Raw genomic sequence first — 17,586 nt, 5'->3', positions numbered from 1 at the left:
AGAGGAGCCACACATATGAAGCAACTGTTTGGCTCAAAACAGAACAGTGTTGTGTAACCATGTTGATAATTGAAATACAAAAGAAAACACTACCTTAAAAACATCAGTAAATGTTTCCATTTCCATGGACAAGCTGCAATCACAAAGTAAAACATGAGACCAAGGCCCCTTGTTAAGTTACTGTGGTTACTTATTTTCAACTTCAGGGCATGAGCTCTCCAATTGATATAAAATTAGCATGACCACTTTGCCATTATGTGGGCCTATAAAAGGTTTCTGACCTGTGTTTGTGTGTCACATGGGCAGCCACACACTGAAAAAAGTGCAACGACTGTGTCATTCATTTAAAGTGCATTTCTATATTGGTCTGATTGAAAATCATGCTTTCTGGTTTAAACCAGTTTTTTTCACTTTGCTTTAAAGCAAATAATACTCCCCCTGGAGTAAAGTAAAGCAATAATTTAACTCAAATAGTATTTTCACTTCAAACCAGAGATTTTCATGTCACGTGACCACATGACGTCACATCAGCTCGCTCCTTCGTGAAGTTTGCTGTCCGCCATTACCTCGCTTCAACAGAGAGGACGACTGCTGTTCAAGAAGACTCTTTTAAACAAGGTAAGAACTCTAAATTGTGTTGTTTTTAGGGGCACATGTGTTTTCCGTGTACATTTATGGTTAGTGGCAGGATGGACAACTCTTTTACACTGTCTCTTGTATTTTGCGCGGGTGTTAGCTAACACTAGCTGAACCAGGTTATCTGCTTTAATGTGTCACGTAGAGAGAAACCTTTCTTTACCAACGGTTCACAAGTGCAAAGTCAATACTGTAGCTAATGTTAATGCTAATGTTGTTAGCTACAGTCATTTTCTTCGGACATTGTCCGGAGTTCACATGAGAAAAGTGCTCGGGAGAGGCATGGCTGTGTTATACCGGGAGACCGGGGAGAAGGGTAGAGGGCCGGCGGGTCTGGACATGTTTCTACCAGGGCTGGGCCCCTCCGCCGCTCTCACACACAGAGACACACAGAGACACACAGAGAGCTGCAGCAGAGCCAGGTGAGGAGGACTAGGTGAAACTCCGCGGACACTTTAACGTTACTGAATTGACGACCATAATGAACGTTACTGTAAGTGTCATAAACCTTTGGAGTAAAAATGAAATCAATTTATCTAGCATGCTAAATATCTGGACCTGTCGGGGACTCCGGCCACGAGCTACAGCCAATGAGAGCTTGAGACACAGGTTGAGGGGGAAACCTATTACAATAGGAACTTACTGTATGTGTTGCATTTGCAACACGGAGCAAAGTTGTTGTTCCACATAGAGGAAGAAATAGTTAAAAAAGACGTAGAAACCGGAGGAAACGGGCTATTTTGTGAACACAACATCAGCATGTGTCTCGTATAAGGTATGATGTCATTTACCGTGTACTCTCACGTGTGTTTTCGTGACAAAATGTAGTTTGGAGACCTCATCGGGGATTCCTCCCGGTGAAAGATCTTGCAGTGTGACTTCCTGTCTCCGGTCAGTCATGTAGTGTGAAAGCCACGACTTAAAGACTCCTGATTACAAGACAGCATGTTGTGTAGTGTGAACAGTACAGCAATCTGACGACTTTGAAAGGTGTAGTGTGAACTTGGTTTAAGAGTGGGTGGGAAGGATGGGTCAAACTAACACAGGATTTTACTCAGTGGACCGGCGTTTGTGTCCCGTGTGAAACCAAATGTTGAGTGATTTTTACTGACAACGTTATGTCACGGGACGTAATGCCACTAAATCACATAACGTTACGTCTGCAGCTTATGTTACATTATAAGCGTACTCATTTTTATGCCGAACTGTGACGTTTTTTCCAACCATAACTAAATAGTTTTGTTACCTAAACCAAAACGCCACTGTTTCACAACATTAGCCACGTTTCCCAGCATTAACCGTGACCGTTATACAACGTTAACCACACACGAACCTTCTGCGTCAAGATACTTCGCAAATTGCCGGAGGCTTCTGCCCAAGCAGCAAAATATGACAAGTAGACATGAGATCACGTTGCCATGTACTGTAGTACAGTAACCAGGTCAAAGTTTGAAAGCACCTTTAGGCATATGCCAGAGTTGATTATCACTCGTCTTCACCGGGCTTCGCCCTGCAGGAACCAAAAACAACAGTGGAATGCTCAGTCACATGTCAGCCTGATCATCTCTGGGAACCCCTCCGTTAAAATCTCTGTACAGAAGTCAAGACAGATCCGAGCTCCAGTTCCGCTGAGGACGGTCCTGAGGCACCATGTAGCACACATGAACAAACCTGAAACCATGAACCTGATTACCCGATGAATGACTAACTGAATGATTGAATTGGTGTATGATGAGTCACTTTCTTTGTCAAACAGTTGAGACAGCACTCATTTACTTTTTCAACAGCCCAGCAGCGTGGTTACATTCCTTGGCATCTATGTATTTTTTGGTTTCTAGGGAAAGTCATCACAGAAGCCAAGTTGGTAACTGTCAACTGTTCCAGTTAATTTCTAAAGCATTCCTTAATTATTAAAGTGACTGTTTGTAATTTCTTACACGTATAAATCATTGCGGGTCGGTGTCCCATGCACGCTCGCGTGTGGCTACACTTTTCAGACTCAGACTCCAACACAAACTACACAGAAGCACCAAAACCGCAAAGTTATATCTAGCAGAGCCCGTCTTGCAAATAGTGTCAACTCTTCCTGAGTCAGCCTCCCGACCGCGGTCAGAAGACACAGGAGAGACCGTAGCCCTGGTCTCAGCTGTACTCTACCTGCCTGATTGCCTTCACTCACACACCTCGCTCTCTCGCTCCACTCTCACTTGCATGCGTGCACACTACACACTGCAGAAGAGTTAGTTTAGCTCTGAGAATATCTAGTGAATGTACAGTGGAAGTTTGTGCAGAAATAACTGCTGCAGCTCCTCCAGACCAAGAGAGGTTTCCAGTGTCTTGTTTCCTGAAGTGACGGTGCTCCGTAGCGAGTAACATTATTGTCCACGACAAAAACTCCGGTGTCTCCCCTGTTCCCTCCGACCGCGGTCAAGAGGCTGAAGCAGGAAGTTAATACTAGGATCAGCAGTGATTCATGGAGAGACCTTCATCTGGTCAGCTAACATTACTGCCAAGCAGGTGAAATATAGAGTGATATTGTGGTTTTAGCCGACGTGTGTCGCCTCACTAGTTTTGACGGATGCTCGTTCATGTCTATGTAGAGCGAGCACAAGCACGAGCGCAAGCAACAGGATGCTGACTTTCGTTGACTTAACAGCCACAAGTGTCGCTGTTAACAAGCAATTTCTGATTCTTACATAGAGCCCTTTTAAGAAATTAACTTATTTGATATAGTTTGCAGAATAGGCCTTTTACACAGCAGCCATTTTTACATGTCACTGCAGGGTTAACACAGGTGTAATTAATAATGTGAATTGTGGCCCCGATACATCAGGTCTGCCAGGGCCCCGGTATTGTACATGCTGGCTCACTGGAATGGCTGTGACACACTAAATAGAACAGGACCAAAATACAAGTATGAACCTTGAAAAGGAGCATGATATTATGTCCCCTTTAAGTCCATGATTCTGGGTCAGGTCCACCTTAATTTACTGAAGGATTCTGAAAATATTTGGTAGGACCAGTCCTTTAGAGAAAATGAATGCATGCTGCATCTTGAGTCTGGCTGATGAACCTGAAACTTACTGACTTGATGGTTCCATCATGTGGACAATTACTGTAGCAGGGATGTGTTTTGAGGTGATCATGTTGCAGTGAACAGTATATCAAGAAAGTAAACAGATATAAATTGGCGGTAACGGCAGTGACTGGAATGTTGGTGTGTAGCCAACAACATAAAAGTCACTCTTTGTTATGTACTTACCTGTGAATTATTTTGGGAGACATTTATGGCAGTGCTTTTATTAGTGGTATCAGTATTCTTACTCTGCAGTCATGTTTGGAGGTAATAAATATATTTTACATTATGTCAAGCAACTGAATTGGCTTGTCCAACAGGAGTCTGTGTCTCATTCTGAACCGAACAAATCGATGTCATTTAGAACTGCATCATTATCTGACAGTATTAATTTATTTAGGATTTTATTGCAGCCTTATTTTGTTTTTATAGCACATTTTACTACAAGTAAACTCCATGTGCTTTCTGTTAAATGATGCATGAGCAACAGCCACTCAACCACCCAAAGACAGACTGGAACACCGCCACACAGACATAAAGCACAAACAGACATACTCCGACTCATAGATAATAGAGTAACTAATCATAAGCCGAACAATGCTGTAAATCAATGTTTACGGTTTCCTTTTGAAAGTGACAGTTACGACAGATTAACATCAGCTGTGTCTAAACTCGCTCCTGAAGCTGCTAAACCTTCAGAGACAGCTTCAGGCCTGTAGACGGTGATTTTAATACCTGCTCCAAGGTCACCTCCAAAGGAACATTTGTTCCTAATCTTTGGAACAATGTGCCTCTGGGAAGAACTGATTTTGTAGGGTGATAAAATCTCTGAAACAGCTTTCTGTCAGTTCCAATGTTCCTTTGAATATTTCACTGGCATGACTGTGATGTTTTGTTGCTATAACACTTTGTTGTACCACATGAACCATGTTTGTGTTTTTGTTTGGAGATTCTTCTTTTGATTCTTTGTAATTGCTCTTTAATTAAGAAGGAAATATATTCACATTGGATTCTTTTCTGCACAGCATGTATTCACCTCAAAGTGATGTTGTCTGGGTGGCCCTTATTCTTTCAAGTCAGTCATATGATTCGGCCACTGAGGCTCAGTTTTAACAACCTACACCCAACAAAGCTCTGGTATAAAGATTCTGTATTTGTCTTGTCTCAATAGGGACTGTCTCTTGAAAAAAGGCCCCAACACAGCTTATACGTAGTCCTTTTTTTACTTCAGGGACGCTTATTCCCATGTTGCTGAAAGTTAGATCCACACCACTCTCACATCTGTCTGTTAAATGTGAAGCTGCAGCCAATTAGCTTAGCTTAGCATAAAGACTAGAGATAGGAGGAAACAGCTAGCCGTGCTCTGTCCAAGGACTCTGTCCAAAGGTTAAACCAGAATTACCGCCTCGCGGTTGTTTGCCAACCAGTCAAGTTGCATTTTACATCCATGTCTGTCCATAGTATCGTCACTTTATCACTTTATACTGTTAGACATTTGTTTGAAATTGTCATAATTAACATATGAATTCTTGAATGATGGGTGCTCCGGCTGGTGGGCGGTGCTTGGTATTTCTTCAACTGATCTCAACATGGCGACCAGGTCACAAACTTTCTCATTTTTACAGCTAAACAGTACACTACAAGATGTTTCTGAAAACATTTGAGAAGAGAAATAGGCATTACAGTAACAGAATATTGATTCATGTTTGATCAGCGCTGCCTAGTTTGACCGTTTGATCAGAGTTCGCGAGTGATTGACAGCTGCTCAGAGACGGCAAGGCTCCAGCTCGGCTCTGATTGGTTGTTTTCCTCCGGTCTGTGAAATCTTGCAGATGCCATTAGGAGCACCGGAGGACACAGAGGAACATGATTCTTTTCAGATTACCTGTCTCATGCACTACTGTCAGGATATATATATTTTTGTAATCATATTTGCTCCAATTCTATCCACTGCAGCTTTAAGTATCACCTCCTCCAGTGGTGAGCTCCAGTAAGTCACCCCAGAGCCAGAGGAAGACCAGTAGAAATAAAAACACAAAACCTGTGACAGTGGCTACATGTTACGTTCCGGTTGGTTGAGTTCCTGTCGTTTCAAATGGCCATTAGTGGTCATTATTGGATGTTTGAGAATGTGCAAGTGATCAACAGATCTATCAAATAGAACAACATGGTAAATCTCACAAACAGGCTTTGAAAGACAAAAATGTCCGCTGAGAAAATCGGCTCATTTCAACATATTCCTCCCATTAGTCATTGGAAGATGAAACAAGTTGAGTCATTCATCCCAGATTTATTTGTTATGAAAATCATTAAACATGTGCTCCACTGTTAAATAATCTTGCATTTGTTATGTGGTTTGAGCAACGAAGAAACAAGTAAAGGTTTGGGATAGAAAAGAAAGCCGTAATATCTTTTGCTTCTTATAAATCTTATCTGGGATTAAGAATATATAGGCCTTTATATGTCCATCAGACCATATGGACTTCATCTGCTACTGCAAAAAATAATTGAATATATATTTAAGACTTGCAGACTTAACATCTGTGTGTGGCTGAAGGTTTATCTGGCTATAGATCTTTTCAATGCCATTCTGGTGCCAGGGCAACAGCTTTGGTTCAAGTTTACTACCTGTCAGCTACTGCATGACGGGGCATGATGTTTTTATATCATTCTGTAGCTTCTCAGTGCTGTTCCTTATGTATTCTAATCCAAACATTCACATTTTGGTAAAAGTACGTATGTTTTAGCGTCAAAATGCTATTTTCCCAAGCCCTTCTAAAAACCTTTTCCCACTTGACCTGATGTAGGTTTCTACATGATGACGCTGTTAAATATACAGTATATATACATACAGTAACTTAGATGGCGGTCGGCATGCTCTCAGTTTGGAGAAGCAGAGAGGAGAGTACCGGCAAGGAAGCAAAGCAACGTAAGGCTGTGGACGCCATGTTAGTTCAGATCTGAAAGTCACACAATAACACAAACTTAACTAACGGATCGATGCAGCGGTAGACCGGCAACTCCCGTGTTCTGTGAGGTAAAATTACTGTTTTTGTGAATGGAGTCTGGTGTGGTAGCTTTGAAGACGATGGCTTCAGTTCCCCGTCAGAAAGGGCTGTCTGATGGCCCTCAGCTATTGTCAAACTTATCACAGCTAACTGCTAGCGTTTACATTATCCATGACCTTATTGATCAGCTTCAATTAGCGTACTTTGGTAACCTACATCACTGCTTCTTTACAACAACTGATTGGACGTTTCAAATACAAAGGGCCCCATTTAGAATGTTTATGTCATGAAGTTTGAAAAGGTCTATAGTTTTAACCCTGACCTAAGATGTTCCAAAGAGCCTGAGAGTAATATCACGTATTTATAGCTTTAAATAAAGGCTTGATTCATTAAGCTGTCAGACATATGATCATACAATAATGAGGATCTTATTTGAAAAGGTTGGTTTTATTTCCGTTCTCCTCGGGGCAGAGGATCGCAGCTAAAAAAACAAGTGGATAGCTTTGAGTTCAAAACTCCAGAGGCATTGTAAATTGGGCACTGTAGATAGCGGTCTCCATTCAAATGTCTCATTGATTAGCACACAGTACAGTTTGTGTAAATACATTGATGCCAATGGAGTTCAATGTTGCCCTTTGTATAAGCTCCATGCAAAATTCCAAGCAGTTAGGAAGGCGAAGCCAGGAAGTGACCTCGTTGTTTGGCAGCAGCGGATTGGACACGACTCTTTAAGTGTGCTGGATTGAAGCCTACACCTCGTTAAGGCTGTATGGAGCTCCAGCAGTAAGGGACAAACACAGTTTTAGTCGCTTAAGCAAGTGCTGTTTAATGAGCACAATTTCCTGTGTGCATTTAATGATGCAATGTAAGTCAATTTTCATTATAACAACCCTGTAGGATTATTTCGGTTTTGGGGTGGTGCTATGTGCTTTGAATTACCAGCAGGGGAGCTCGTACATGTTACATTTTGATTTTGTTAGCAATTTACTAAATTACAAATTATATACAGATGTTAAAATACTAATTGGACACAGTCATGAGCCATAAAACTGTTATGCTGGCAGACAATTTATCAGTCATTAATATGATTTTATTATTACAGTCTATGATCAGTCATTCAGGCTAATTATACACTGCATAAACTTGCATTTGAACCTTAATGATTATAATCTTAATCTTACAATCGTAATGATTATTAGTTCTATTCATGTTCTGTTACTTAAAATTCACAATTCCAGTAAGTTGATCAAATGTGCTTCCATGACTGGTACCAGTTTTAACAACCGTGTAATATAAAATATACACTACGGACAAAAGTATGGCACACGCCGGTATTATTTTTCATGGTCTGGGCTGGTATAGGAACCCCGTAGTCCCAATTAAGGAGAAAATGTTTAAAACTAAAACTAAAGATAATCGATTTAGACAGCAATGTGCTTCCAACTATGTGCTAACAGTTTGGGAACGGCCCTTTCCTGTCACAAAATGGCAAAGCCAGGTCCATAAAGAGAAACATTCCAAGTTTTATGCGAATGATTGCCCAATATCCCCGGAAATTACACTCATATTGGACGTTTCAGCACCTCAAGATCTACGCCCACGTCGCCCAGTGCTAACGTTGAGCGGCAATGCAGCAATCAGAGTGCCCTTTATGTAATTTGCATCCTGTTAGAGATCTGCAATTAACGTCTGTCTTTTTATAAATTGTAAACATGACCTTAATGGCGCTAAATTCCAAATTCAGAGCATAACCTATCTATGATTGAGGGATTGCCTCCACACGGCTCTCAACACGGTGACGACTGAGCCGGTGGCTAGCAGCTAACAGTGCTAAGAGTGCAACAACGCAAAAGTGCTGACAGAGCTAACAGTGTTAACCCGGGTGGTAAATGGAGGGTGGGCGCGACGCTTCTGCGACGGCATTACCAGCGGCAACCGCCATATGAGCACAGTGGAGGGCGGCGACCATGACAGCCGGACCGGCCATGTAAACAAAGCAAGGAGAAGCTCAGATTACAACACACAAACAGAGGGAGAGTGACTTCATTCTCTGCTCAGGTAGACATTACTCCTCTATATCTTTACATAGACAATAGTTTTTTGATGCTATTTATTGCTCTGAATTTAAAATTTAGCACCTTTTAACCAGGTGTTTTAGTTACTTTACCCTAACCACACATTAAACATAGTTTACTTGCCATATAATCACAACCCTTCCCTAACCTTAACTATGCGTTGTGTTAGATATGACAAAAAGTAAGAATTTGTCATTGGATGTAAGGAAACATTTTCACTAAATATAATTCATAGTTTTCCAGGATTGCTTAATATTGAAATTCTTGCCTGGCAAAAGAATTGGAAAAGACTTGACTGGCCTGAACTCCACCACATCCAAGACCCTTTAGGATGAATTGGAATGCCGACTGGGAGCCAGACCTTATCGTCCGACATCGCTGGCTGACTGCAGTGACTAAAGGATGCAAATCCCTGCAGCCAGGTTCCAAACTCTTGTAAAAAGAAGTCTCCCCCAGAAGAGTCTAGGCTGTTAAAGTTGCTGTAATGTTCAGGTGTCCACATATTTTCCCGTGTAGTGTACATTGACATCCATGAATTTAATGTGCTTGCACTGTAAATCACTGCAGTGATTTAGAAATGGAGCAAATATGATTTAAAAAAAAAAAAGTAATTTCTATAAAACACTATATCCTGACAGTAGTGCATGAGACAGGTAATCTGAAAAAAAGATCTCGAGCCTCTGTGTCCTCCGGTGCTCCTGATGGCATCTGTAAGATTTTACAGACCGGAGGAAAACAACCAATCAGAGCTGATCTGGAGTCTGCTGGATTTTCTACCGAACTGATTCCTATCAATGCCATTGTTTATACATTTTCTTCATTCGACTGCTTGTTGTTCCTTTTTTCTAAATGCATCCATAAATCAACATATCATTCTCATGTCTGGATATTCTTCACTCCAGCATCCAGACATCCTGTTTTCAATGTTTACAACACTGAAAACTGAAACTGTTTCAATGTTGGATCCAGCTTATTTTGCCCAACCACAGCTCTGTGTGTTGTAAGGCTCTGGCATGGAGATGTTTTTGTTCCCTGAGTCAGGAGTTTACAATATTTAACTTTCTGCCATAACTGATTCATGTCAAATAATGTTTTTTTACTTACTCTAAATCAGCTAAACAAGCAGAATATATATTCAAAACCCTTTTCCCTCCTTCATGCAATACTTCCGTGATGGAGATTCATCACCGTGCCCGCATCCTACCTCACACACTGAATGCAGCACTTGATTATTGTCATGTGAAATGGCTTCAATGGATATTTTATCAAAGCTTAATGCAGTTAAGTCATGTGTCCCTGGAAATGAACAATCTTCATAATTATTGGATTACACGTTCGATTGATGGTTTACTGAACAACATACCTTCCTAATAAGAGAAATTAAATGATTGTCTGCAGTTGTCAGTCTTAAACTAGTTCACATCCTGCGTTCTGCACACATACAGTGGGCTGAATGAGGCTGTTATTGAGGGCTTTGCACTGTACTTGAGGTCCTTGTCCTGCATTTGGCCATATGGACTCGACTGCATTACTCTATATTGTTTATGGATGAGGCCCCAATGCCATTAAGACAAATACCCAGAAATTCATTTTAGATGGTCAATCTATCGTGTATTGTCAGTAGTGGCATTTTATGCTACTTTATATATCTACTTCACTACATTTCAGATTAAGTTAATAAATTGTACATACAAGTAATTCAGTTCAGACAGATACATTAACCCAATAATGGCTTCTATCTGACTACAGTATAGTGGTAATTAGTGGAAATAAAACACATGTATAACTTCAATTTGTATAGTTCGGTGTTCGCCGTTTCCGCTGCAGCTTCCTCGCCCACCTTTTTCCCAAGTTTAAAAATAGGTTAATGGCCCCTGCCCTTACGCTCCATAGCAAAATGGCAACCACTGTACTGAGAGTGCACTGCATTTTGCCGTATACTTCTCAGTGTGAACGCACTCATGCACTCAAAATAGCAAGTGGAAGTACGGAAGTACACAAATTGAGACACAGCAAGCGCATGTGCACCACTGGCTAGCTCATGGCCAGCGTTCTGCACTGCGCTCATACTGTTGATAACGCTGTCCTGACCCACGGCGTTGCCATGGAAGCGTAGCGCCCACCCTCCGGTTCTCTCTCAGGTGAACTCTGTCAGCACCGTTGTTGTTGTTTTCACTGTTAGTGCTGGTAGCACCGTTAGTTGCTATCCGCCGGCTTCAGCAGCAGCTGAACATCTGGCTCTTCAGCAGCAGTTGCACTATGTTCACCAGCTAGTTGCCTTCTTTGTTTGTCTGCAGTTTGGTGCTGGGAACATAGTGTATAGTGGGTTTATTAGGTTGTAGTTATTAGTTTTTTTTGCTGAAAACACTTCCCTGCCGGGAAACATGAGGTCGATGAAAGCGGTGTGAACAGTAATTGCGAGAAATAAAAACTTTTCATTGAGCTGGCAGTCGCTAAAAAAGCTCTGTAGAGCTGAGGGGAACTGCATAGCCAGGTCATAAATTGCTCTTCTCTTTCTCTGTGTTCATCTGATTAGAGTAGCTTTAAAGGGGACATATCATGAAAAACTCACTTTTTCAGTGCTTGTGCTCATACATTTTACGTATCTGGAGTGCTTACCAACCCACAAACTGTGAAATAAGACGACCCAGTCAGTTTTTTGTGGGCTGTCTAGATCGGAAAACATGTGATTCAACAAGCCAATCAGATTTGGCTCCCCTTCCTATGTTACTTGCAGGCTCAAGTAACGGTCATTATATCCTGACAGTAGTGCATGAGACATGTAATCTGAAAAAAAAATCATGTTCCTCTGTGTCCTCCGGTGCTCCTAATGGCATCTGCAAGATTTCACAGACTGGAGAAAAACAACCAATCAGAGCTGATCTGGAGTCTGCCGTCCAGCTGCCGTCTATGAGTCGGCTGTCAGTCACTCGTAAACTCCGACCAAACGGTCAAACTAAGCAGCGCTGATAGAATATGAGTGAATATTCTGTAACTGTAATGTCTATTTATCACTTCAAATGTTTTCAGAAACATCTTGTAGTGTACTGTTTTGCTGTAAGATGAGAAAGTCATGTTGGGATCAGTTAAGGAAATACCAAGCACCGCCCACCAGCTGGAGCACAGCCAATAGGAACACTCTCTCTCTGAAATGAACTGTAAAAGTATAGTTATAGATTTTTTAAAGCCTGAAAACAGAGCCATGAGGAGGTGCAGGAGTCTAGTTTTCTCCCAGAACACTTGAATTACATTATGCTGAAAGGTTATTATGGAATTTACAGAGCTGTTCCTCTTGCAGTTTGTTATATCTCATTCCATGTCTGTTGCATATTATCACATTCAACAGCGGGGGTGCAAATATGCAGAATTTAATTTAGTTCAGAGTGTACTGCCACCCATTACATGCAAGCAGTTGCGTATTGTTTACTGCGTTTTTCCTGGTCTGTTTAGGTGTTTGTAGTTTGAAAACTTTGTCAACAATAATGAAGAAGTGAGCAGAAATGACAGTCTTGCAAATCTCATGGCTCCAGTTGTATAAACAACTTATTTTTTAGGATTATATAACCATTACTAGGCAAGATTGTGCATTTAATTCTCATTTCACATTTGATATCAATCTTGAATTCTTCTCTGAGATGCCTCCTCCCTAGGTTAACAGATCTGCATTGTATGCAATAAATCTGGACTGTGATCGTGTAAACCATTTGCACCCGTGTAGTCTGTGCCCATCTGTTGTGCAGAGATGACTAAGATTGAACTCTTACATGTGGGACCAGCTGCTACATACACTTCCTGCTACATTTAAAGAAGGACTTGACTTGCACTGTATAACACTGTCTAGCACATACAGTAAGAGACAGGATGGGCTAAATGTTGCAACTTCCCTTTCAAACGAGCCCCTTGTGCTCTGTGAGAAAAGCTATATTTAGCCGTGTGGTCACTGGCCTGGTCCGATTTTTTTAAACAAACTCTCGGGGCCAGAACAATGGTGGGAATTTAGTAAAGAAGAAATTGGAGCAAAGAGGCCTGCACTCTGTTATTGTCATGAAACCAGACTGCACAGCCACGGGTCAAAATATTTCAATGACTGCTGGTTTTAAGTGCTTTATAGTCATCTTTGTTACACAAGCCTTTAATTACAACAAATCTTTACAACATTATTATTTATCATACTGATCAATCAAACCTCGTCAGTTGCTCTACTACAGAGCAACATGCATGACCACACTTGCCAATCTTGAGACCTCAAAAATAGGGAGGATTTTTAATCCAAAGTGGGGGGGTGGTCTTCTACCCCCGAAAGATTTCAGTTTCAGAGACTTTGTTTCCTGCATTCTGGTGACTTTTAAAGAATATAAATAACAAAATACTAAGTACATTGCAACAGCATTTTTGTTAAAGGGACTGTTTGTAACTTCTTACATGTATAAATCACCCGGGCCGGTGTCCCATGCGCGCTCTTGCATATGCGCGCTCTCGCATATGCGCACTCGCGTGTGGCTATGCTGTTCAGACTCAGACTCCAACACAAACTACACGGAAGCACCAAAACCGCAAAGTTATATCTAGTGAAGCCCGTCTGTTAAACAGTGTTGGCCGCGGTCGGAGACCGTAGCTTTGGTCTCCAGGGCCGGAGTCTCTGCTGCACTCGGCTCCTCTGCTCCTCTGCCTGCCTGCCTTCACTCAGCTCGCTCCACCTCACGCGCATGCGCGCACACTACACACTGCAGAAGACTTCGTAGCTCTGAGAATATCTAGTGAATGTACAGTGGATGTTTGTGCAGAAATAAATGCTGCAGCTCCTCTAGACCAACAGAGGTTTTCCGTGTCTTGTGAAGTGACGGGGCTCCGTAACGAGTAACATTATCGTCTCCGACCGGGTGCCGGTGTCATCCGTCGGTGTTTCCTCCGCCCACGGTCGGGAGGCTGAGGCAGGAAAAGACAACGCTAGGATCAGCAGTGATTCATGGAGAGACCTTCGTCTGGTCAGCTAACATTACTGCCAAGCAGCTGAAATACAGAGTGATATTTTGGTTTTAGCTGACGTGTGTCGCCTCACTGTTTTGAGCTATGCTCGTTCATGAATATTTAGAGCGAGCACAAGCACGAGCCCGACGCTGACTTTCATTGACTTAATGGCCTAAGGTGTCGCTGTTAACAAGCGTTTCTTTTTAATTTTACTAATTTTCAGGAAAGAAAACTGAGTCATTCACCCCTCTGGCGTGAACTGATATTCATCAGTTTTTATAAATTTTTTTGCCCACCGCTTGAGTATTTCCTTCTCATAGTACTCTCCTTCTCTCTCTCTGTCTCTCACTCACTGAAGGTCCTTTCAGACACAACTGCACCACTGCGCTCTGAAACCCGACGGCTTGCATCGCACCACGACGGCTTTTAACTCCGTCGAGCAAAGCCCAACTTCGGGCGCTGCACGCTGTGATGTGCGGCAAGCTCCAACCGTGTTGTGTTGTGAGCAGTTCTTTCTAAGGGGAATGACATTAGGTGTAGCCCTACTGTCGTATGGGAGGGAAACAGTAAGGCTTATATACACTCTGTACAGTGCCAGAAATAAGTTGTGATAACGAAAAGGAAAAAAAAAGGTGTGAAAATTGGGAGAATTTTGACCCCAGAAAGAAACCGGGAGAGGGTGATGAAATACGGGAGTCTCCTGGGAAAATCGGGAGGGTTGGCAAGGATGTGCAGGACTGAAATTATCAGTTGATGAATTAAGTGGACAGAAAATGAATCAACAAAAAAAATGTAGAAATACTCTAACTAATCATTTATGTCAGATATCATCAATCCCAAATGCCAAACATTCCCTGGTTCTGGCTTCTCAAATGTAAGGATTTGCTCATATTATATAAGGTTTAGATTTATCAACAATTTCTGAATAACTCATCTCTTCTCCTCACTCCCTACTTTCACCCAGCTCTCATCCCACACATGTGCATCCCATACCAACGTCCATTCAGCCTTGCCCTTTACCTCAGGGGCTGCCATCAATCTCTCCCTCGCTGAATCATGTGACTTTTTCACTTCCTTAACTAAGTAGAGCTGCACTTTGACTTTGCATTAGAGCAGGAATGGAAATCAAAGTACTGACCGGCTTTACGAGACCAGGGGTTATCGTTCCACTTGACGATAGCGGCTTCAATCACAGTTGCTTTCCCCGCGCGCATCCGTTTTTCATTAAGAGAAATTCCTTTTCCCGTCATGATTTCATTGTGCACGCAGCGCCAGCCTCAGGTATCCAGCCGGAAAACGCAAAGTATCAAGGGAGTAAAGTAAAAATAAAATTCAACTAATATTAGTTTAACATAGATTTAAAATGTTGTCATGCTTGGCGTAGGCTATGATGTTGAGGAATGTGACTCGCGACAGAGAGCAACTCGGAGGTGGAGCTTGAACTTTCCCAAGCAAAGTCGTTAAAATAGGTGTTTTGTAAAATTACACATTTTCACCTATATTTGTTCTCGTGGTTATGACTCGCGTACGATATTTTTCCTCAAAATATGATCATTTTAAGCCCCTGGTACGATATCCTAACATGTCCCATCTGCAGGCCTCTTAACATGTCCACAGTCTGTTGTGCTGACTGGATCCAACTGGTAGCTTCCTCATCAGACTAATCCACTCCAAGAATAGCAAGTGGCACTGCAGGGTCATTGTGATAAGACCGTGGCTAGACTATTGTTGGCCCTCAGAATAGTACTACTGCTAGTACTGCGAAATTGTTCATTGTCTACTTTTCATCATAGCTGTAGTTGCTGAATGCTATCAAAATAATGAATGTTTGTCTTGTCTGTTTACATGAAAATAAATACTGTACATACAGTAGTAGTAAGCAATACCCTAAATGGATGCTTTTTACAAACAGGAAATGACATGCAGTGCAAGTTAAAGGATAGGTTTGGATTTCATATAAGTTTATCTTATTTTATTACACGTTTTTGTTGAATAATCGATTCTGATTGGTCAATCATGGCGTTCAGCGGTCTGTTATTTCTTTATAGCAGACCGTTGCTATGTATGACAGACCGTTGCTATGGGTGCAGTCCTGATGTCGGACTCTGGCGGACCGTTTTTATGTGTCAAATTAATGATTTCTTAAGTAAGTAGCCGCGTAAAAAGCGGGATAATGTAATAAACTCCTTCAGGGCGATGTAAGCCGGGGTCCACGTAGGGGTGCATTATCACCCTGTCGGGGTTTATTTCAAAACAATGTCCTGCTCGCTGTACATTATCCCTTACATAACACATAACACTCACGCCGAATTCACACCAGACAGCGACGAAGTGCAGCTCGCCGCAATAATTACATTTTTCTGCAGCCAGTAGGCGTATTCATGTGTTTCAGGCGGAAAGAAATTCTTTGTAATATTGGTCGATGTGTCACAGGATCCGTTTACTGATTGGCTGCAGGGTACCCTCTGGCCGCACTTCGCCGCTAAAAGTTCAACTTTTCCCAACTTTAGTTTGGCCGCACTTTGCCGCAGAATCAAGGCGGCCGCCGCAGCGTTTCACAAACATTGCATGGCAGCTTGCCGTATCGGCCGCGCTTTGCTCTTCGCCACTGCTCTGGTGTGAATTCAGTGTTACATGTCATATGTATGTTGAAATAGTTCAAGTTCAAGTTTATTTGTCATATGCATTTAAAAGTACAGTGAAATGCAATTAAATGCATTTTACCCTGGCTCTCTCTCAGTCCTTAAAATCTATAAATAGTACAGTTGATAAATACTACAATAAATAAGAAAATACCTGAGAATAAAATTATAAAACATCCATAAAACAATCCACAGCAAAAAAGTAATTTCAGAGAGAGAGAAGCAGAGAAGCAGACAAAAGGGTCAACAATATGTGTTTAAAGGATATAGCCAGGATGGCAAACTGAAAAAGATCAACATAAAAGGTAAAGCCTACAACTCGAAGTGTAAAACGTGATCGAGACAGAAGACACTGAAATTAAGGAACCATCAGATAGGACTTTATTCACTGTTACAATCATTACAAAGCAAAAGCAGCATGTGTATACATTCAGTATACCTTCAGTAGCTTGCACAGCATAGTGCTAACTCCAGTTAATGATGACGTTTTAGAAACGTGCATCTCCATCCAACCTCTCCGGGTAACGAATATCACTATTACACAACGTTTAACCACGACTAGCTCGAAATCCACAAAACCAGCCTGAAAATGAAGAAAATCTCAAATGATTGCATGAGAGTCTACGGAGCAGAGCCGAATATAGTTGTCGGATCTCGGTCGGAGCTGGCCGACGCTGCGCTATGATTAGCCAGTCTGTGTATTTCAATACTTTATTGATTGGAGGAATTATTATAGCCACCAGCTCTCTTTTTCTTTGCACTACAAATTGTTTGAACAAAATGTTCTCACAAAATGAAAATAAATTGCGGTACCTGTGGCAAAGATTGCAGGTGAACTCTGTCTATCCAACCTTTTGTGTAATATTAAAAATTAGATTCACAAAGGCAGCATAAAATATGTTGTAGATTTAGATTTAGATTTATTTAGATTTATTTAAACCACCCAAAAAAATACATTAAAAGCTGTGATTATGCACGGTGCATAGAGAGGAATCTCCAAAAGGGAACACAGGGTGAGCTATTCTTGAATATGTTTTAATATAAAGGGTGTCTGTCGGAAGGAATAAAAGGGGGGATTTTGCAATGAAACAAGAGAGACTTTCATTTTCAGCAGGGAGTGAAGTGAGGACAGTCACCTCATTCCCTGGCTACGGCTTAGTTGTTTTTATAACTACTTTAAA

The sequence above is a fragment of the Sebastes umbrosus genome, chromosome 4 (genome assembly GCF_015220745.1).
Source record: "Sebastes umbrosus isolate fSebUmb1 chromosome 4, fSebUmb1.pri, whole genome shotgun sequence".
NCBI classification, from domain to species: Eukaryota; Metazoa; Chordata; class Actinopteri; order Perciformes; family Sebastidae; genus Sebastes; species Sebastes umbrosus.
The sequence above is the reverse complement of the archived record's forward strand: the minus strand, read 5'-3'. Positions refer to the sequence as shown.